The sequence below is a fragment of the Chiloscyllium plagiosum genome, chromosome 6 (genome assembly GCF_004010195.1).
Source record: "Chiloscyllium plagiosum isolate BGI_BamShark_2017 chromosome 6, ASM401019v2, whole genome shotgun sequence".
NCBI classification, from domain to species: domain Eukaryota; kingdom Metazoa; phylum Chordata; class Chondrichthyes; order Orectolobiformes; family Hemiscylliidae; genus Chiloscyllium; species Chiloscyllium plagiosum.
Genome location: NC_057715.1, coordinates 42,260,542 through 42,282,270, shown reverse-complemented (window position 1 = coordinate 42,282,270; position 21,729 = coordinate 42,260,542). Strand labels below are relative to the sequence as shown.

The window sequence follows — 21,729 nt, the reverse complement described above, 5'->3', positions numbered from 1 at the left end:
CCCCTCCCTGATGTTTTGCATACTCTGGTTAATTGACGTTGAGTGAGAGTTCCTCAAACAACCAACACTTGCCACTGATGTGGTCACTATGAACCACAATTGGGTCCACCAGCTCCCACATCATGTAGTTACAACACATCTTCTACCCTGGCATCTGTATTTTAAATTAGAGTTCTTAATCTGGTGTTTTAAAAAAAAAAACACTTTTTAAGATTGCAGCCTGATTACCTTCAGTCTGAAGTAACCTGTAATCGATAGTTAAATTAGCAGCTACCATCAATCAATGTACTTAGGGTTTTTTTGTGATGTTACTTTGTAGTGTTGGGCCCTGATACTGGGCTTCAATATATCCTGTTAAAACAAAATCTTACAAGCTAAGATCAAAAAAAATTAAGCAAAAAACACACCTCTTCCCCTAACCAAATTTCCACATTGCTTCCAAATTCCCCAAATTATATACTCATTTGGGCCATGTCTCACTCTTGATATATTCTCTCCTACCTGACCTCGTGAGGCCCACTGAACTTAAGCCTGTGTGATTTATCCCTCCCCCATCTGACAGAATGCACTAGGTCACACTTTGTTGTATCAAATTCTATTAACCGTTTGTCAGCCCATTCTGTTAATATATTTATATCCTTGGAGCCAGTTTGTATTGTCCATGGTGTTTCCACTCCACCAAATTTGGTATCTTTGAGAAATTTTGACACTTTCCTCTGTGTTTATACATCTAAGCAATTTATATGTATATAAAAAAGAACAGTAGCCCCAGCATTGATCCTTAGTGTTAAACCCCTATCCACTACCCTCTCACATAAAAAGATAACTATTTCCCACAAGGTAACGGTGTTAACTGTGCATTTGAGGTAAAAAAAAAATGCAGTTAGGATGAAGAATGTCTGCAGCTTTCCTGCTAAAGAAATTGGGAGGAAGCTACCAGAGAGAAGGTTGAAATGAGAATAGAATGATTTGTCAGTAAGATGTCTATATTGGCTAGAATCATGTGTCACAGTATGTGCAGGAAGGCAGCACAGACAATAACTGCCAACTTTCTTACTCCTGAGAATGTATTTGAGAAACATTTTCCATGACTTGACCAAAGCTTGTAAATTGAAGTACTCATGACACTTTTCATTTCTTCCAAGTTCCAAGTGACTACCGTAGCATTTTGGTTTGCAATCAGTTATTTTTCCGATCTTTAAGCAGTTTGAATTGCTCCCAACCCCAGGTTCTGGACACTGGACTAATTTATGGGGACATGAAATGAAGAGGCAGTAGACAGGTGTGAAAGAGCAAAAGAATCTCTGCATCTAATTAAGGTACAAAAAAAATCAAAGTACAAGAAATAGGTAATGCAATAAAAGGAAATTAACAATTAATACACAGGAAAACAGTAGTACCTTAAAATACACTCTTAACTAGATTACCATGATTTGACACCATCTTATTGACACAGAATACAAACACTGTTTAGTTTTTCACTCTTAAATCAGAATTCCTACCCACAGGTCCCAATGCATTATCAGCACCCTCCTTTCCCTCCCTTCTAGCTATGTTGGAACTTCGAGTCGGAGTTTGTGCTCAACATGCAGAACACTGATTTGAAATGCACCTGGCTATTCCTGCTTGCCCTATCCAGAGCCTGGATGAAGACTTCAGATAGGTGTAGGTTCTTCAGTTTGGGCTGAGTCTGCTCATATGGTTAGGTGGGTATTGAATGTATTGAGTAAGTATCTGGTTTTCTTTACTTTATGCTGTTTTGACAAGCCCAGTTTTCACCTCAGTCTGAGGACCGGTGATATCAGTTGAGTCAGTTGTTTCTTTGAGTTTTTGGTCATTTGGATAGTCGTGGTCAGTTGTTGAGGTTCTCGCCATTGATGTTGTTGGCTTGGAAAGGTCAGATTTCAGAAGCTCTTCGGCTGGCTTCCTCCTCTTGGATGTCTTTTTCCCAAATGAGGTCCTCAGTTCGACTTCCCTGTTCTCAGTTCGGTCTCTAATTAGATGAGATGAGATGAGATTAGATTACTTACAGTGTGGAAACAGGACCTTCGGCCCAACAAGTCCACACTAACCCGCTGAAACGCAACCCACCCAGACCCATTCCCCTACATTTGCCCCTTCATCTAACACTATGGTGAATTTAGCATGGCCAATTCACCTAACCTGCATATTTTTGGACTGTCAGAGGAAACCGGAGCACCCGGAGGAAACCCACGCAGACATGGGGAGAATATGCAAACTTCATAATGACAGTTGCCCAAGGCAGGAATTGAACCCAGGTCTCTGGCGCTGTGAGGTGGCAGTGCTAACCACTGTGCCACCATGCCACACAAAGCTGCTTGTTGCGGGTAAAAGCCTGTGGAGAAGCTGTTCGTGCAGAAGTTTGTTGGAAAAAGCCACACTCAGGTGAGATTGGGGCCAATGTTTACATCTTGATGTTATCTTATGAAGTTAATTGGCTTTCTAAATGATTAAGAGTGTGTGTGAATGGGTTTTGATCAAAGTTGAATACTAAACATCACTCTCGACCCCATACTGTTTGCATTGGGTAGCTCGAGGGCTGTTGTGGGCTAGGGTCTGTTGGTTTCGGTCGTTCATTTGTTCTTTTAGAGAGAAGGTATAAATTGGGATTCCAGGCTGAACAATAGTCCTAATTTCCCATTCCCAGTCCCTGCTGATTGTGTTGTGTATTTCCCGCACTAAATGGATCTTTCCTTTTTTCCCCAGAAGTCCAAAGTTTTGTCTATATTTTTTAATGTTGTGGACTTTTGCTTGATTTTATGTCACACACTCAACTCTGTTAGTAACACTTACAATATGAAGGATCCACTGTGTGTATTAGGTTAAGGGCAATTCCACCAACTTATCTTTTGGTATAAATACCTGTGTAGTTCCTTAAACACAAAGAAATTGCCAGGTGTAATCCAGAAACACGCTCCACCAATTTTCAACCTTTACCCCATCAAAGTTTTATCGTGACACTGGGTAGACATTAATCAACCACAAACTTTCTCTTACACTTTGCTGGACAATTTAGCATTTGCATCCTACCAAAGGCAGACTACTGGTGGTAAAAGTCTATTTTGAAAATGCTGATCCTGTTTTACAACAAAGCCATACTACTATTTTGTTGTCATATGATAGCAGCTGAATCACAGAGATTAGCAGAATGACACTGTGAATAAATTAGCAACTAAAAAGTCCTCTTAAACCTCCATGACACCTACCTGCATTGTTAAATGTATACATTTTCCACCCCTTTTCCACTAATACTGTATCCCAATAAACATGTGCTGAATCATAATCAAATTATATCTCTTTTTTCTACTAAACCAGCTCAGCAGAAGGTGGCAAGAGAGGCAGAGTAGGAAAAGCAACAGCTAAAGAGAAAAAATATGTTTGGGAATCCAACTACTAAAACTAGACTGTCTAAGAACTTGTCTACAGAGACAAAAGGCAGCAATGGTTCCATACCAGTCATCTTTCCCATGGAGTTTTCAATCAGATGCAGATTTCCACCACTTTCAATCTTCAGGCCATTGTTAAATATAGCACTTGAATAGAAGAAAAAAGGCTTCATCAAGGGGTGAGGGTGGAGCGGATGGTGAGATGCATGGAATGGAAGCATTTTCAACAAATAGCAAGATGAGCACCATAGATTAGATTACTTATAGTGTGGAAGCAGGCCCTTCTGCTCAACAAGTCCACACCGACCCGCCGAAGCTCAACCCACCCAGACCCATTCCCCTACAATTACCCCTTCAATTAACTCTATGGGCAATTTAGCATGGCCAACGCACCTAACCTGCACATTTTTGGATTGTGGGAGGAAACCGGAGCACCCGGAGGAAACCCACGCAGACACGGGGAGAATGTGCAAACTCCACAGAGAGTTGCCTGAGGTGGGAATTGAACCCGGGTCTCTGGCGCTGTGAGGCAGCAATGCTAACCACTGTGCCACCATGCAGCCCATGATGTTTGGAAACTAGTGCTGGAAGTGGCTGTGGGTGCATCCATGGGTGATTGACTTAATTATGGTCCAGTCTCTGTTTGAGAGGTTTTTAGGGTCTTAAACAGACTTGTGTGAATCCCACAATTCCATATACCACAGCATATCCAAATAAATCAATTGGAATGCATGAATCAAAATGCATGAAAGTACATGATTGGGCTGGAGGAAGATTATCTTTCACTCTTTCTACACATACCTGGGAGGTCTAGGATAAATCAAGTGATTGGCATTGTTTTGATATGAAGCTTATTTTGCCAACAGGAGAGAACCTTCAGTAATGTGGCTAGATTAGACAAGCTGACACTCTTCTTGCAGAAAGGAAGTTTGTGAAGAAATTTGATTGAGATTCAAACTGGTCAGGGATCTCGACAGAGTAGATAGTGAGGAACTGTTCCTTTGGCATAAAGGTTGAGAACCAGTAGACAAATTTACAGTTATTGAAAGAGCCAAATGAGCTGTATTCAGCTCAGGCTTTCCAAAGGAAATTAGATAACTAGCTAAAGATAAGTACAAATGAAAAGGCTGGTGAATGGGGCGAATGGAGTTTTTCTTGCAGCGAATCAACAGATTTGATGGGCCAAAAGGCCTCCTTCTGTGCTGTAACCATTCTATAATTCCACAAACTTGTTGATACCCACTAGCTCGAATCTGACAATCATCCTTGCAACTGAAAAGTGAGTCAATGTCTCTGGATGTGCACACTGATACTGACCAATGTGAATTCATAACCCAAGTATTTAAGTCCAGAGGTATAGATGTGATTAGTTAATATGCTAATTTCTATTCAGGTTTTTGCTTTCAGGACTGGATTAAGCTCTAAGTTAAATAAACTAGTGGGAATGCTTTAGAGTCCGTAGGCTATGGAAATTTTTGTTCTCTTGAATTCACTATATGAGAATGTTTAACGGTTTTATTTCGCTCTGCAAGTTAAAAATTTATTTGTTTTTTTTTTACAGTCATGTAGAAAGCTACCTGAAGAAAATACAAGATAAAATAACATGTTTTTGTCTGTATGTCTAAAAAGGAAATTGTTTTGGTTTTCAGTGTTGAAAAATTTTTTTTTTTATACAAAAACAAGATGAGAAAGCCACTTTTAACAGTAAATGAAAGAAAAGCTTTCCAAGAAATAACGTGACTCAAGCGAAATAATTCAACAATACCTGATGAGGTAATTGCTGATTATTGATTTCAGCATATATAATCTACAGAAGGAAAGGCTAGAGGCCAGAAACAGATTCAAGCAAAAAACTATTCCACATCAATATATGTACTTTTTAAACAGATTAAAAGTAGTCAAAACCTTGGATTATTTCTTAAAGTTCAGTGAGAAATGTCACTAGTCAACCCAGAGATAAAAGTATTGTGAACAGGTTGAGTAGGCTGATATAGAGGGATTGTCTTATTAGGAAAGGTTGAGTAGATTGGGCTTGAACCTGCTGGAATTTAGAAAAATGAAAAGGTGACCTTACTGAAACATACACTATTCTCAAAGAACTTGACATTGTAGATGTGGACAGGTTATTGCCCCTGTGGGAGAATCTAGGACTAGATACCGTAATATCAGAATAAAGGATCAAATATTTAAGACAGAGATAAGGAGGAATTTCCTATCTCAGTGTTTTGTGAATCCATGGAATTCTTTACCAAACAGGACAGTTGAGGCTGTGTCATTAAAAATACTCAAGGCTGAGATTTCTTGAATTCAGTAAGGGAATCAAGAGAGATGGGGGAAAGGCAGAAAAGTTGAGACAAGGATCATCAGATCAGACATGATATAGTTGAATGGCGGTACAGACTTGATGGGCTAAATGGCCTCCTTTTGCATCTTCATCTTAGGTGTTAGTTTAGGTGATTGCAGTGAGTTAGCATAGGTGAGAAACAGCATTGGAAATACTCACCTCTGAATGAGCAGAAAATAGCAGAGAGGAAATGCTTACAATGCCATAAATCAGTAAGCAATTTTAAAGTGAATTTGGGATGGAGTGTAAAGCTATGACTGGGAAAAGGATTGAATCATTTTTTGCTGCTGCTCATAAGATCTTTTCAAATCAACCAATAAATATATAACGAATAAATATTTAACTTCCTTCTGATTGTAACTTTGCTCTCTGAGCTGGAAGATTTGTTTTCAGATGTTTCATCACCATCCTAGATAACATCAGTGAGCTTCCAGTGAAGCGCTGGTGTTTTGTCCTGCTTTCTATTTAAGTATCTTGGTCTCCATCAATAAACACATCGATTTGGACCACATCTACCATCTTCTTTCTCAGAGGATGGTAGATGTGGTCCCAATCGATGTGTTTATTGATGGAGACCAAGAAACCAAAACACGTCAATTGAAAGCAGGACATAACACCAGCGCTTCACTGGAGGCTCACTGATGATGTTACCTAGTATGGTGATGAAATGTTTGAAAACAACCCTTTTCGGCTCAGCAAGCAAACTTACAACTAGAACCTCAACCTGATCTACAAATCTCAAAAAATCTCAAATGTGAATGTTTCTGGTAGTGGCAATGGTTTTGCCATTTATTTTAATATGCTGAGGATTCATAATATATTATAATTATTATTTATAGCATTGGCTCTAATGTGAACAGGACATATATAGCTTTAATGTTGAAATAAATCAAATTTGTGTTTGTTAAGCAGCAGGGGCATAGATTTAATTTAATTGTAGATTTGTTCTGTGAATGGCAATGATGTGTCTGATGTTTGTTGAGACATGAACTTTTAATTGATGTTTATGAATTTGGAGTAGAAATTGAAGTGTATAGTTCACTGCATTAGAAATAATGGTAGGAGAGAGAAAAACAAAACTACACTTTGCCTACCATCAAGGTGTCCTATGACAAGACGACAAAACAGTCAGAAAGGCAGGAGTTAGTGCCGGTTCAATTAGTACACTCAGGTCCTGTTAAATTAGAAACTTCTAAAAAATTCTGGACTGGACAAAAAATACAGAGTGGGAAAGAAGGAAGCCCCAGAAGCAGAGAATTGCTGAAAGTGGAGGTTTTGAAATGACCCAGCATTTGTTATGAAACTTGTGTTTGACAATTAACCAACTTACTGGTGGGGGAGGCTCCATGAATATCTACATCTTCAATGATGGAAGAACCCAACATATCAGTGCAAAAAGTAAGGCTCTTGCAGTTTGTAATAAGTGTCGAGTAGATGGGGTACCTTGGTTTCCTCCAGTGGTCCCCAGCATTATAGATGGCAGACTTCAGCTAAATAAATTCACTTGTTTAAATTGATAAACCAAACATGCGATACAAGAAACATTTGAGACACGAGATATTACAAAGGTTATGGGCCTTAGCAATAATACTGAAGACGTGTGCTCCAGATCGAGCTGTTCCCTGAGCCAAGCTCTTTCAGGAAAGCTACAAAACTGGCATCGACACGACATTGTGGAAAATAGCCAAGATATGTCCTGTACACAAAAAGCAGGACAAATCCAATTACTGCCACAGTCTACTCAGTCATCAGGAAAGTGATGGAAGGTTTCATCAACAGTATTATCAAGTATCACCTGTTCGGTAATAACCTGCTCAGTGATGCCCAGTTGTGTTCAACCAGGTCCACTCAGCTCCTGACATAATTTCATCCTTTGATCAAACATGGATAAAACAGCTGAATTCAAGGAATGAGGCGAGAGTGGCAACCCTTGACATCAAAGCCACATTTGATAAAGTGTGATATCAAGGAGTCCTGGCTAAACTGGCTTCAAGTATCGGGAGCAAGCTGTCTGCTGGTTGAAATCACATGTGACACACAGGAAGATGGTCTGAGTTGTTCGAGGGCAGCCATATCGGCTCCAAGACATCTTTGCTGGAGTTCTATGGCATAGTATCCCAGGTCCAACTATCTTCATCAATTACCTTCCCTTCATGAGAAATGATAAGAAATCAGGATGTTTTCTGAATATTGCAATGCTTAGCACTATTTGTGACTCCTCAGATATTAAGGTAGTTTATTTTCAAAAGCAACAGGCCTGGACAATATCCAGGTTTGGCCTGACAAGTAGCAAGTAACATTCATGCAAGATAATGACCATCAAGAAGAGACAATCTAACCACCGTTGCTTGACATTTAACAATGCTACCATCACTGAATCCCCTACTACCAACATCCTTGGAGTTACCATAGGCCAGATAGTGAACTGGACTCACCAAAAAAATACAATGCCTGCAAAGCAAGTCTGAGGCAAGGAATACTGCAGCAAGTAACTCACTTCCTGACTTTCAAAGCCTGTCCACCATCTCAAAGGCACAAGTCCAGAGTGCGATGAAATACCCCCCACTTGTCTGGATGGGTGCAGCTTTAACACTTGGGAAGCTTGACATCATCCAGTACAAAGCAGCCTGCTTGTTTGGCACGATATCCACTGCCTCTACCACTGATGTTCAATAGCAGAAACATGTGCATCTTGTAGATAGTACTTCAGAAATTCCTCAATGATCCTTTAGGCAGCGCCTTCCAAGCCCATGTCCACTTCCATCTAGAAGGACAAAGGAAATAGTTAAATGGGAATGCCAAGTTACTCATCATTCTGTCTCCAAAATATTCACAGTTCCTTCACTGTCACGGAGTCAAAATCCGGGAATCCCCTCCCCAATGGCATCGTGGGTGAACCTTCAGCACATGGACTTCGGAGGTTCAGAAGGCAGCTCACTACCACCTTCTCAAGGGCATCTAGGAATGGGTAACAAATGCTGGCCAAGCAGTGCTGCACATGTTCCATGAGTGAATAAAAACAAAGTCAATGTCAGAAAGTAAAAATAGCCAGAAACTATTTACAGCTTTGCCAACTGACAACGAATTTTAAAACAGAGATGAGGACAGGCTTCACTTGAGGATTCAGTATCTGTGAGGTTGTTCTTAAGGGTAAATGAATCTTAAAGAGTTGAATCTTTATTTCTGCAATTTGTGATAAGACCATTTTAAGTTGTTCTTATACACCATTTTCCTTTTGTGTAATTATTGGTCATGTTTTATTAACAGGCAGGAGGTTGAAAGAACACAGCAAGCCAGGTGGCATCAAGAGGTGAAGAGGGGTGACACCCAAAACATTGATGCTACTGGGATTCCAGCCTTCTGCTTGTCTACTTTGGATTCCAGCATCTGTAGTTTTTATTGGTCTCTGGCTACAGCCATTGGCACTGCTGGTTTTTGTTCTTTTCCTTGGGAAACTGGATTTTCAGCTGGCTAGTTTCAACCAGCGGTATTGTTACTTTGAAGATGTGGAAAAGAATTTTGTTACGGAACTTATTCTTTGTTCCAGTTAGCTGGTTGGACTGAACTTTTATCCTTCTCAACCATGACTTCTGTGCATGGACTGAACCTCCGTGATGGGCTCAGCTTCAAATGACTAGGCTGATTCTTTGGAAACCATTTCCATGCAGTGGAATTAATTAACTCAAAACTTCATTTGGAAGTGTTTTTTGTTGTTTACTTTATGTCATAGAGATCCACAGCACAGAAACAGACCCTTCAGTCCAACTCATCCATACTGACCAGACATCCTAACCTAATCTAGTCTCACTTGCCAGCACCCGGCCCATATCCCTCCAGATCCTTCCTATTCATATACCCATCTGGATGCCTTTTAAATGTTGCAACTGTACTAGCCTCCACCACTTTCTCTGGCAGCTCATTCTATGCATGTACCATGCTCTGCAAGAATATGTTGCCCCTTAGATCTCTTTTAGATCTTTCCCCTCTCACCCTAAACCTATGTCCTCTAGTTCTGGACTCCCCAGCCACAGATCCTATGCATGCCCCTCATAAACCTCTACAAGGTCACCTCTCAGTCTTTGACACTCCAGGGAAAACAGCCCTAGCCTATTCAACCTCTCCCTATAGCTTAAATCCTCCAACCCTGGTAACATCCTTGTAAATATTTTCTGAGCCCTTCCAAGTTTCACCACATTCTTCCAATAGGAAGGAAACCAGAATTACATGCAATATTCCAAACGTGGCTTAAATAATGTCCTGTAGAGCTGCAACATGACCACCCAACACCTGTCCTCAATACTCTGACCAATAAAGGAAAGCATACCAAATGCCTTCTTCACTATCCTATCTAACAGCGACTCCACTTTCAAAGGAGCTATGAACCTGCACTCCAAGGTCTTTGTTCAGGTGAGTTGTTGTCTGAGAGTGGCTATTGGTTTGTGTGCTGTTATGAGTCCTTGTGGTCGCAGTAGTCTGGCTGTCAGTTCGGAAATGACCCAAAGGACTAGCCACACTACCATACATCAAGAGCATTTCCGAACTGACAGCCAGACTACTGCGACCACTAGGACTCATAACAGCACACAAACCAACAGCCACTCTCAGACAACGACTCACCAGAACGAAGGACCCAATACCCAGCATGAGCAAAACCAATGTATTGTACAAAATCCCATGCAAGGACTGCACAAAACACTACATAGGACAAACAGGAAGACAGCTAACGATCCGCATCCATGAACACCAACTAGCCATGAAACGACACGACCAGCTATCCTTAGTAGCCACACACGCAGATGACAAGCAACATGAATTCGACTGGGACAACACTACTATTATAGGACAAGCCAAACAGAGAACAGCCAGGGAACTCCTAGAGGCATGGCACTCAGCCACAGATTCAATCAATAAGCACATCGACCTGGATCCAATATACCGGCCACTGCAGTGGACAGCTGGAACGGACAACTGGAAGTGGCAGATTCAAACCACTACAAATGCTGGAGGAAAGATCACAGAAGCGCTTCACAGGAGGCTCCCAAGCACTGAGAATGTCACCTAGAAAGGGGATGAAACATCTGCAACACAAATTCCCAGCTCGTCGAACAGAACCACAACAACTTACTCACAACAACTTACTCACTATTGCTCTTATGCTCACATCCAAGTCATTTATATAAATGACAAGTAGAAGAGGACCCAGCACTGATCCTAGTGTCCCTCTATTGGTCACAGGCCTCTAGTCTAAAAAACAATCCTCCACTTAAGTGAATATGGAGTGAAATAGGTTGACAATGTTGAATTTAACTGATAACATAGTGGGGAAGGTTGAAGTTGTGTTTTTGGAGGCACACTCTCTTTTAAACATCCTTGAAGTATGACCACTCTCCTTTCCCTCTACTTATCCATTTTATTTGGCTTGTTTGTATCTACGTTCCAGTCTACACAGCCAGGTCATGGCTACAAGATAAACAATGGTATTATTCCTTATTGACTTTTCACTTAAACTTGCCAACACTCTGCCTGTTCTTGAACTGGTTCACAATATCTAGTGGGAATGGTGTCAAAAAGACCCTGCTATTGTCTAGATCACAGGATCTTCTGGTGTATGCATTGTTGGTTTTATTTAAAATGTGAAAAAAGTTAGTTACAAGAGTCACAGGGTGAAGGCAAACAGAAACAAAAGAGCAAGCTGAGACAGAATTTATTTGAGGTGGAAAGGCATAGTGTCAATTTCAGGTATAGTGAGAGGTTAGTTTTCCTTTCTGACAGCCTAAAAACCTGGAAAGCTGTACAAATAGCTTGGAGATGCAAAAGATCTGTTTTTTCGAAAGTGGCCCAGCCATAAACTCGGGGATTAGATTAGATTCCCTACAGTATGGAAACAAGCCCTTTGACCCAACAAGTCCACACTGACCCTCCGAAGAGTAACCCACCCAGACCCATTTCCCTCTGACTAATGCAACTAACATTATGGGCAATTTAGCATGACTTGCATATCTTTGAACGGTGGGAGGAAACCAGAGCACCCAAAGGAAACCCATGCAGACGCAGGGAGAATGTGCAAGCTCCATACCAACAGTTGCCCGAGGCAGTAATTGCACACAGGTCCCTGGTGGTGAGGCAGCAGTGCTAACCACTGAGCCATCATGCCACTCATCGGCATGACCTATCATGCCAGGTTATTGATTTGTTGGTCGAAAAGGGATTCTGGAAAGTTACACAATCAAATCTGTCATGAGCTGAGGGACAGAACATTCATTAGTGTGTCATCGATGATAATCATTGCCATAAAATTGCTTTCCAGTAGAATTCCTGATCTATCCTGTATGAATAGAGAACATATTATGCAACTGTTTATCTGCGTAATGCCACCATCACTTGGGGAGTAATATAAATGCCTCTGTTCCTGTAAGGCTGGCAAATATTTAAAGTGATATTTACCTTTATTTTTTAAATATCATTTGCCTGCTAATTCATATTTAATTTGCATTGCTTTTGATTTCTGTGTAGACTGGCACTTGGTGGTGGTGGTGGTGGTGGTGGTGGCTGGTGGTGCAGTTGAATACAGCTCAGAGAAACAAGACAAAATCAAAAAGGAAGGCAAGGTCTCAGATCAAGAGAACTTGTTCCTGCAGTACGCAGTGTTGCCTGCCAGCTCGGACTCAGTCCCCTGAACTGAGGAGATTCTAAATCTCCTGTGTTTTTTAAATTTTATTAAACAGTACAGTTTACAAATAAACAATTAACATTATCAGCTGTATACAGAGAAACAGTAATTTTACAATGGAGAGGGGCAGCAAAGCCAGGCCCCAAACCCTATCATTTAACCAGTTTCAGGGAAATGAGAACAAACCTCAAATTCCACTTTCATTCATCACAAAAGTAACAAATACATACATAATTAGATAAGAAACAGTGCATAGAATACAGACTCCTCCCACCCCCAGCAAGCTACCCACTCCTCCCACCTTTCAGCCTGTTCCTATGCCTCTTCCAGCTCTCTGTCTGTCCTGACATACCTTCCGGTCACCTCTAGGACAGCACATCCTGTCTCTCCAACCCTTCCCAGGACGATAGCGATCAGGATGATCTACCCACCTTCCTGCTTCCCTAGCTGCCCTTTGCACCTTCCAACCACCTCTCGGACAACCCGCCCCAGTACCTGACAGGGATGACAGTGCTGAGGATGGCCAAACCGCCTTCCGGCTCTCAGTCTGCCCCTATATACCTTCTGTCTCTCTGGGTACCCTGACCCTGACGCGCCATCCGGCCTGTGCACTGCCCTGACACACCTTCTGGCTACCTCTAGGACAGCCCATTCCCTTTTCTGGGACAACGGCGCACATGGCAGCCCATAAGCCTTCCGGATCTCGGCCTGCCCCATGCACATTCTGGCTCTCAGCCACTCTGACACCTTCCGACCACCTCTAGACAGTCCATCAAGATTACCCTTTCTTGAGAAAACAGCGCTCCGAACAGCCGACCCACTTAGAGTCATAGAGATATATAGCATGGAAACAGACCCTTCAGTCCAATCTGTCCATGCCAACCAGATATCCCGACCCAATCTAGTCCCATCTGCCAGCACCCGGCCCATATCCCTCCAAACCCTTCCTCTAGTCATATACCCATCCAATGCCTCTTAAATGTTGCAAATGTGCCAGCCTCAACCACGCCCTCTGGCAGCTCTCAGGGGAACCAGCATAGAGGTGGCCTGCACACCTTCCGGCTTTTGGGACAGCCGGAAGGGTGACAGCTTTCAGGACAACCTATGAGCCTCCCAGCTCACAGTAAGGCCTGCCAGACCCAGGGACACAAGACAGTGCAGGTGATAAACCCAACAAGACAAATTCAATTATCAACAAACAGAGTCCCTTCAGTACGAGTCCATTACCATATACAGTTCTCTTCAAAATGCAGAGTCCAGTTCCAGGAACAGAGTCCACTACAGTATACAGAGTGCATCATCAGAAATAGAGTCCACCCTAGTAATGCAGACTCCATTGCCAAAAACAGAATCCACAACCAAGGGCAGACTCCATTCCTGAAGGCAGCAAGTGCACACCCCACACACAGGTGTTCAGTCGCTACAGAGCCTAATCCACTCAAAAAGGGTCAGGCCTACTAGCCAGGAACGGTTCACCTGGAAAGGTGCATTTTCTTACAGGGGCTCAGTCTAAAACACCAAAAAAGTGAAAATACATTCAAAAGAAAGAAAACCAAGAGTGCAAGGGCTAAGCCCTGCCACAAAATTAACATTGTCCTTTTCTTAAGGTAAAGAACAAAGTAACAGACTGTAACCAGCCAGTGAAACAACAGTTCCCAAATGATGGCTGAATTACTCCAAACACACATTGACTGTGTAAATCAGGCAGTTTAGAAATCAGTCCTCAATAGAAAAAGAAATGCCAGTTTATTAAAAAAAAGTTTAGGAATCAGGTTCTCCCAAAAAAACAGAAACCAACAGCAGGCGTAACACACTGACTGTGGCCCAGCCAGCACAGGGTCAGGTCCCTAAACTGAGAAGATTCTAAATCTCCTTTTTAAAAAAAATTAACAGTACAGTTTACAAAACAAACAATTAACATTAACAGCTATATACAGAGGAACAGCAATTTACAAGGGAGAGGAGCGGCAAAGCCAGGCCCTGAACCCACTGTTCAACCAGTTTTCAGGGAAATGAGGACAAACCTCAAATCCCACTTTTAGTCATCACAAAAGTGACAGTAACAAATACATACAAGATAGTCCAACTAGATAAGAAACAGTGCATAGAATCAATTATCAACAAGCACACAGAGTCCCTTCTGGCACAGAGTCCATTACCATAAACAGTTCTCTGCAAAATGTAGAGTCCATTCCCAGTAACAGACTCCACTCCAGTATACAAAGTACTGTGTCAGAAATAGAGTCTATTCCAATCTGCAGAGTCCATTGCTAAAAACAGGGTCCACAACCCAGGGCAGAGTCCACTCCTGAAGGCAGCAAATGCAAACGCCACAGTACACACACAGGTGTTCAGTCTCTATCGAGGCCTGATCCATCCATAGAAACCAGACTCACTCGCAGGAACACATTACATTGTGAAGGTGCAGTTAACTCACAGGAGTTTGGTCCACTCCCAAACTCTAGGATGACAAATGCTTACCTCCTAGCACGCACAGGTGTTCAGTCTTTACATAGGCCTCATCCACCGACAAGCGGCAGGCCTACCCACAGGAATGGCTCACCTGGAACATAGGCTTCAGACTGCTGTAGCATTCTATCTAATCTACACTACTCCATTCTCATCCATATGCCTATCTAATGACCATTTAAATGCACGCATGGTTGGCAAGTCTACTACTATTGCAGGCAGGGCATTCCATGCCCCTACGACATTGAGTAAAGAAACTACCTCTGACATCTGTGGGCAGCACAGTGGTTAGCACTGCTGCTTCACAGCGCCAGAGATCTGGGTTCAATTCCTGCCTTAGGCGACTGACTGTGTGGAGTTTGCACGTTCTCCCAGTGTCTGCGTGGGTTTCCTCCGGGTGCTCCGGTTTCCTCCCACAGTCCAAAGATGTGCAAGTTAGGTGAATTGGCCATGCTAAATTGCCCGTAGTGTTAGGTAAGGGGTAAATGTAGGGGTATGGGTGGGTTACGCTTCAGTGGGTCGGTGTGGACTTGGGCCGAAGGGCCTGTTTCCACACTAATGTATTCTGTAATCTAATCTAATCTGTCCTACATCTATCATCCCTCAATTTAAAGCTCTGTTCCCTCATGCTAGCCATCGCCATCCAAGGAAAAAGGCTTTCACTGTCTACCCTATCTAACCCTCTGAATATCTTAAGATGTGTCAATTAAGGTACTTCTCAACTTCCTCCTCTCTAACAAAAACAGCCTCAAGTCCCTCAATCTTTCCTCCGTACCAGGCATGATCCCAGTAAATCTACACATCCTTCCTATAATGCGGTGACCAGAACTGTACATAATACTCCCATGTGCAGCCGTAGCAGAGTTTTGTACAGCTGCAGCATGACCACATGGTTCAGAAACTCAATCCATTTCCAATAAAAGCTAACACACTTTATGCCTTCTTAACAACCCTATCAACCTGTGTGGCAACTTTCAAGGTTCTGTGTACATGGACACGGAGAACCCTCTATTCATCTACACTACCAAGAATCTTACCATTAGCCCAGTACTCTGCATTCTTGTTACTCCTTCCAAAGTGAATTACCTCACTTTTCCACATTAAGATCAGGGACAATATATCATTTATCTCTCCACCCTTCAGGCACTCTGCCTCTATTCCTGATGAAGGCCTTTTGCCCGAAACGTCGATTTTACTGCTTCTCGGGTGCTGCTTGAACTGCTGTGCTTTTCTAGCACCACTAATCCAGAATCTGGTTTCCAACATCTGCAGTCATTGTTTTTACCTAGTTGATTTTAACCCTACTGAGAATCCTCTTGCAAGGATGCCTGCCTTGAAGAAGTTTTCCTCCTCTCTCTACAAGAATCTCAGGGAGTCCTTCTCCCACTGCAACTCCCAGGTCATTTCCACTCCACCCTGACCTATCACCTTCATCCCCTCCCCCACTCACCTATTGTACTCTATGCTACTTTCTCCCCACCCCCACCCTCCTCTCATTTATCTTTCCACCCTTCAGGCACTCTGCCTGTATTCCTGATGAAGGGCTTTTGCCTGTAACGTCGACTTTACTGCTCCTCAGTTGCTGCTTGAACTGCTGTGCTTTTCCAGCACCACTAATCCAGAATCTGGTTTCCAGCATCTGCAGTCATTGTTTTACCAAAATAGATCCTTGCAGTATGCCACTAATAACTGAACTCCATGATGCATATTTCCCATCAACCACCACCATCTGTCTTCTTTCACTAGCCAATTTCTGTTCCAATCCGTGAAATCATCCTCAATCCCATGACTGCATACTTGGTGCAATAGCCTACCATGGGGAACCTTATCAAACACCTTTCTGAAATCCATATACACCATATCAACCACTTTACCCTGATCCACCTGTTTGGTCACCTTCTCAAAAGAATGCAATAAGGTTTGAGAGGCACAATCTACACTTCACAAAACTGTGTTGACTATCCTGAATCAACTTAATCCTCTCCAGATGATTACAAATCCTCTATTTTATAACACTTTTCAACACTTGCCCACAACCGAAGAAAGACTCACTGGTCTATAATTAACGGGGTTGCCTCTACTCTCCTTCTTGAACAAGGGGACAACATTTGCTATTCTCTAGGTCTTCTGGCACTATTCCTGTAGACAATGATGATAAAGATCAAAGCCAAAGGCTCAGCAATCATCTCCCTGACTCCCCAAAGAATCCTAGGATAAATCCCATCTGGCCCAGGGGACTTATATATTTTTATATTTTGTAGACTGGTGAACCTCAATCCCATCTAGTCTAGTAGCCTGTATCTTGGTATTCTCCTTAATAAGATTGTGTTTCTCTAGTGTGAATACTGACAAAAAAATATTCATTTAGCACTTCCTCTATCTCCTCTGACTCCAAGCACAACTTCCCACTACAATCCTTTATTGCCCTAATCTTACTCTCAACATTCTTTTATTCCTGATATACTTACGGAAAGCCTTAGGGTTTCCCTTGATCCTATCCGCCAATGACTTCTCATGTTCCCCCCGGCTCTTCCTAATTCTCTCTTTAGGTCTTTCCTGGCTAACTTGTAACTCTCATGTGCCCTAACAGATGCTACCATAAGCCTTCTTCTTCCTCTTGAAGAAAGATTCAACTCGTTGAGTAAACCATGACACCCGCGCTCAACAAATTTGTCCTTGCCTGACAGGTACATATTTATCAAGGATCTGCAGTGGCTGTACCTTGAATAAGCTCCATTTCAGTTGTGCCCATCCCTTGCAGTTTCCGTCACCATCCTATGCATCCTAAATCCTACCTAATTGCATTGTAATTGCCTTTCTCCCAGCTATACTGTGTCAGGAAATGCTCCTGCACACATTGGACAAAAACAGACCCATCTAAAGTACTTGAACTATAGCGTTCCCAATCAATAGTTGGAAAGTTAAAGGTCCCCATAACAACTACCCTATCACTCTCGTTCCTATCGAGGATCATCTTTGCTACCCTATCCTCTACATCTCTGGAACTATTCGGAGGCCTACGGTGAACTCCCAACAAGGTGATCTCTCCTTTCCTGTTTCTAACCTCAGCCCATGCTACCTCAGTAGAAGAGTCCTCAAAACATCCTTTCTGCAACTGTAATATTATCCTTGACTAGCAATGCCCCTTTCCTTTTACCATTTTCTCTGTTCATACAGAACTATCTAAATCCTGGAACCTGCAATAACCATTCCTGTCCCTGCTCTACCCATGTCTCCAAAGTGGTCACAATATTGAAATCTCAGGTACCAAACCATGCTGCATGTTCACCCACCTTATTCTGAATGCTCCTGGCGTTGAAGTAGACATTTCAAACCAACCTCTTGCTTGCTGTTACCTTCTTGCAACCTGGAAACCTTAATTCTGACCTCACTACTCTCAACCCCCTGTATACTTGAACTACAATTTCAGTTCCCATCCCCTGCTGAATTAGTTTAAACCCACCCAAAAGAGCATTAGCAAATATTCCCCCCCAAGGATATTGTTAGCCCTCTGGGTCAGATGAAGGCTATCCTGTTTGTAGAGGTTCCACCTACCCCCAGAAAAAAAACCCAATTATCCAGGAATCCAAACCCCTCCCTCTTGCACCATCCCTGTAGCCACATGTTCAACTTCTCTCTATTCCTATTCCTTGCCTTGCTCGCACATGGCACAGGCAACAAACCAAAGATAGCAACTTTGTTCTCGCTCTAAGCTTCCACCCTAGCTCCCTGAATTTCTGCCTTTAATCCCCATCTCTTCCTACCTATGTTGTTGGTGCCTATGTGGACCACAACTTGGGGCTGCTCCCCCTCATGGATCCCAAAAACACAATCAGACATCACGAACCCTGGCACCTGGGAGGCAACACACTGAGTCTCTCTCGTTCCAACACAATCTGACACCCTAACCATGGAGTCCCCAATGACTAATGCTCTGCTCCTCTTCCCCCTTCCTTTCTGAGCAACAGGGACAGACTCTGCCAGAGACCTGTGCCACATTGCTTACCCATGGGTAAGCAGTCTCCACCAATAATATCCAAAATTGTATATTTGCTGTTGAGGGAAATGGCCACAGGAAATGCCTGCACTGCCTGCTGGTTCCATTTCCATCCCCTGACAGTAACCCATCAACCTTCTTCTTTTACCAGAGGTCTGACTACCTTCTGTAACTCCTCTTAATATCCCCTCCGCCTCCCAAATAATCCGAAGTTCATCCAGCTCCATCTCCCGTTTCCTAATGTGCTTTGAGGAGCTAGAGTTGGGTGCACTTCCAACAGATGCAGTCAGCAGGGACCCTTACTTCCCACATTCTGCAGGAGGAACATTCAGCTACCCTAACCTCCATTCTCACTATTATAAAATTCCCAATGACAATACTGAAAAGCCAAAAAAAAAAATGAAGAAACTAGTCACCATACCAATCTGGCACATAGAACTTTTTTTTGGTTAGAGGATGGGTGGGAGACACTACATGAGTAGTGTGTAGGATAAAGGAACTGCCCAAATACAAAGCCTTAATTACCCACAGTCCCATGTCTGCTCTGCTCAGTGCGCACTCTGCTTATACATGAGGTAAGTTTTTATATATTTTAAATGTACCTTCCTGTTGGGCCTCTGGTCCTCACTATTGTGTTTAATATACTTTAATGCACCTTTGAAAAGGTGTATTTTCTCACAGGGGCTCAGCCCAAACATCAAAAGTAAAAACACATATGAAAAGAGAAAGAAAACCAGAGTGCACGGGCTGAAACTTACCACATAATCAGAACTGTCCTTTTCCCAAAAAGGAAACACACAGGCTATAACCAGCCAGTGAATCGACAGTTCCCTAATGTGGGCAGCCCTGACACACCTTCCGGCTACTTCTAGGACAGCCCTTCCCTTGGATAATGGTGTGCAGTGCAGCCCATGAGCCTTCCAGATCTAGGCCGGCCCCTCTGTACTTTGTGGCTCTTGGTCACTTTGACACATCTTCCAGCCACCTCTAGGACATTCTGTCCAGATTGTCCCTTCTCAGGACATCAGCGCTCAGAATGGCCTACCCACCTTCCGGCAACTGGCATTGCGGTGACCTACCCACCTTCCGGCTTTCGGGACATGACCCACCCTCTGGCTCTTGGGGTGACATCTTTCAGGATGATGTATAAGCCTCCCAGCTCACAGCAAGGCTTGCCAGACCCAGGGACACACTGGACAATGCAGGTGATAAACCCAATAAGCAACAAGACAGAGTCAATTATCAACAACATTGTTCCTTCTGGTACAGAGTCCATTACCATAAACAATTCTCTTCAAAATGCAGAGTCCATGCCAAGGAACAGACTCCACTCCACTATACAAAATGCATTGTCAGAAATAGAGTCCACTCCAAACTGCAGAGTCCATTGCTAAAATCAGAGTCCACAACGGAGAGCAAATGTTCACTCCCGAAGGCAGCAAATGTACACCCCCCCAACATACACACACACGTGTTCAGTCTTTACAGAGGCCTAGTCCACCCACAAAGGGCCAAGCCCACTCATACAGGAACAGCTCCTCTAGAAAGATGTATTTTCTCACAGGGGCTCAGTCCAAACACCAAAAAAAAACCACATTCAAAACAAAGAAAGCCAGAGTGCAAGGGTATAGCCCCACCTCAAAAATCAACATTGTACTTTTGCAAGAGAAAAAGAGTAACCCACAGGCTGTATCCAGTCAGTGAAGTAACAGTTCCCTAATGAGGGCTGAATTACACCTGAAACACATTGACTGTGTAAATCAGGCAGTTTAGAAATCAGTCCTCAATAGAAAAAGGAATGCCAGTTAACAAACTGACTATATCATTCAGCTAGTTCAAGAATCAGACTTCTTCCAAAAAACAGACAGAAACCACCAACAGCAGTAGTAACACACTGACTGTAGCCCAGAAAGCACATAGTCAGTCCTCTAAACTGAGGAGATTCTAAATCTCCTGGTTATATATTTTTTCTCTGAACTGAGGAATAGTCTCCCAGTCAAGAAAACTCTTCCCACAGTACACTGGCTGTCTCCTGATTATATTTCTCCCTGAACTGAGGCAATTCTAAATCCCCTGTTTATATATATTTTTTTCTTTCATTGTTTTTCCCCTTCCCCCTAACCACCTCACAGTGGTAGTGCTTATAATTTCCTCAGCACCCATGTCATGTGTGTGCAAGTGTAAGACACAGTGAATAACAAGTGCATAAATCTTTATTGATATTCCACCACCAGGAAGAAAAGAAACAGCAGAGTGGCCAGTGACAAGCAGTGCCCTTCTTGACAAATACTCCAATACTTCCAGATTATTTTTTTAATAACCAGCAGCAGAAACATACTGACTGTGGCCCAGCCAGCACAGAGTCAGTCTCCTAAACTGAGGAGACTCTAAATCTCCTGGTTATTTTTTAATTCTCTTTTTTTTCTCCTTTATTCCCTTTTCTTTCCTTACTCCCACACTACAGCCTAACTGCGGTAGTGCTTATTTTTCCCCAGCACCCATGGTGTGTGTGTGTGCAGGTGTGAGACATAGTGAAAGACAACATATGTACAAATCTTTATTCAATTTCCACCACCAGAAAGAAAGGAAACACCAGAGAGGCCAGTGACAAGGAATGTCCCTCTCAACAAAAGGCAATATCTCCTGGTCATATTGGGCAGCCAGGGCCTTTCTGATTAGCCCTGGTGAACAACCTCAATCAACAGCCTTGTAGTCAATGTAGTCCACTTGGTTCCAACCACTACATTCGTTGTTTGTGGAAAGCAGGATCTCATGTAAACAGGATGGTAAAGAAGGCATTTGGAATGCTAGCGTTCTTTGGTCAGAGCATTGAGTATAGGAG

The 21,729-nt window shown here is 42.7% G+C and overlaps 1 long non-coding RNA gene across 3 annotated transcripts; it reads right to left on the bottom strand.

The window, feature by feature from the left end:
• Positions 1-413: 413 nt before the first annotated feature.
• LOC122550546 lies at positions 414-20,605 on the bottom strand. Of its 3 annotated transcripts, XR_006311881.1 has the most exons (5): positions 20,525-20,605; positions 8,187-8,515; positions 3,475-3,554; positions 2,815-2,894; positions 414-1,993 (listed from the first exon to the last, which is right to left on the bottom strand). It is a non-coding gene; the product is annotated as an uncharacterized LOC122550546 (long non-coding RNA). The 3 variants fall into 3 exon arrangements; XR_006311879.1 differs by lacking the exon at positions 2,815-2,894 and having other exon boundaries at positions 416-1,993; XR_006311880.1 differs by lacking the exons at positions 2,815-2,894; positions 3,475-3,554 and having other exon boundaries at positions 417-1,993.
• Positions 20,606-21,729: the final 1,124 nt, after the last annotated feature.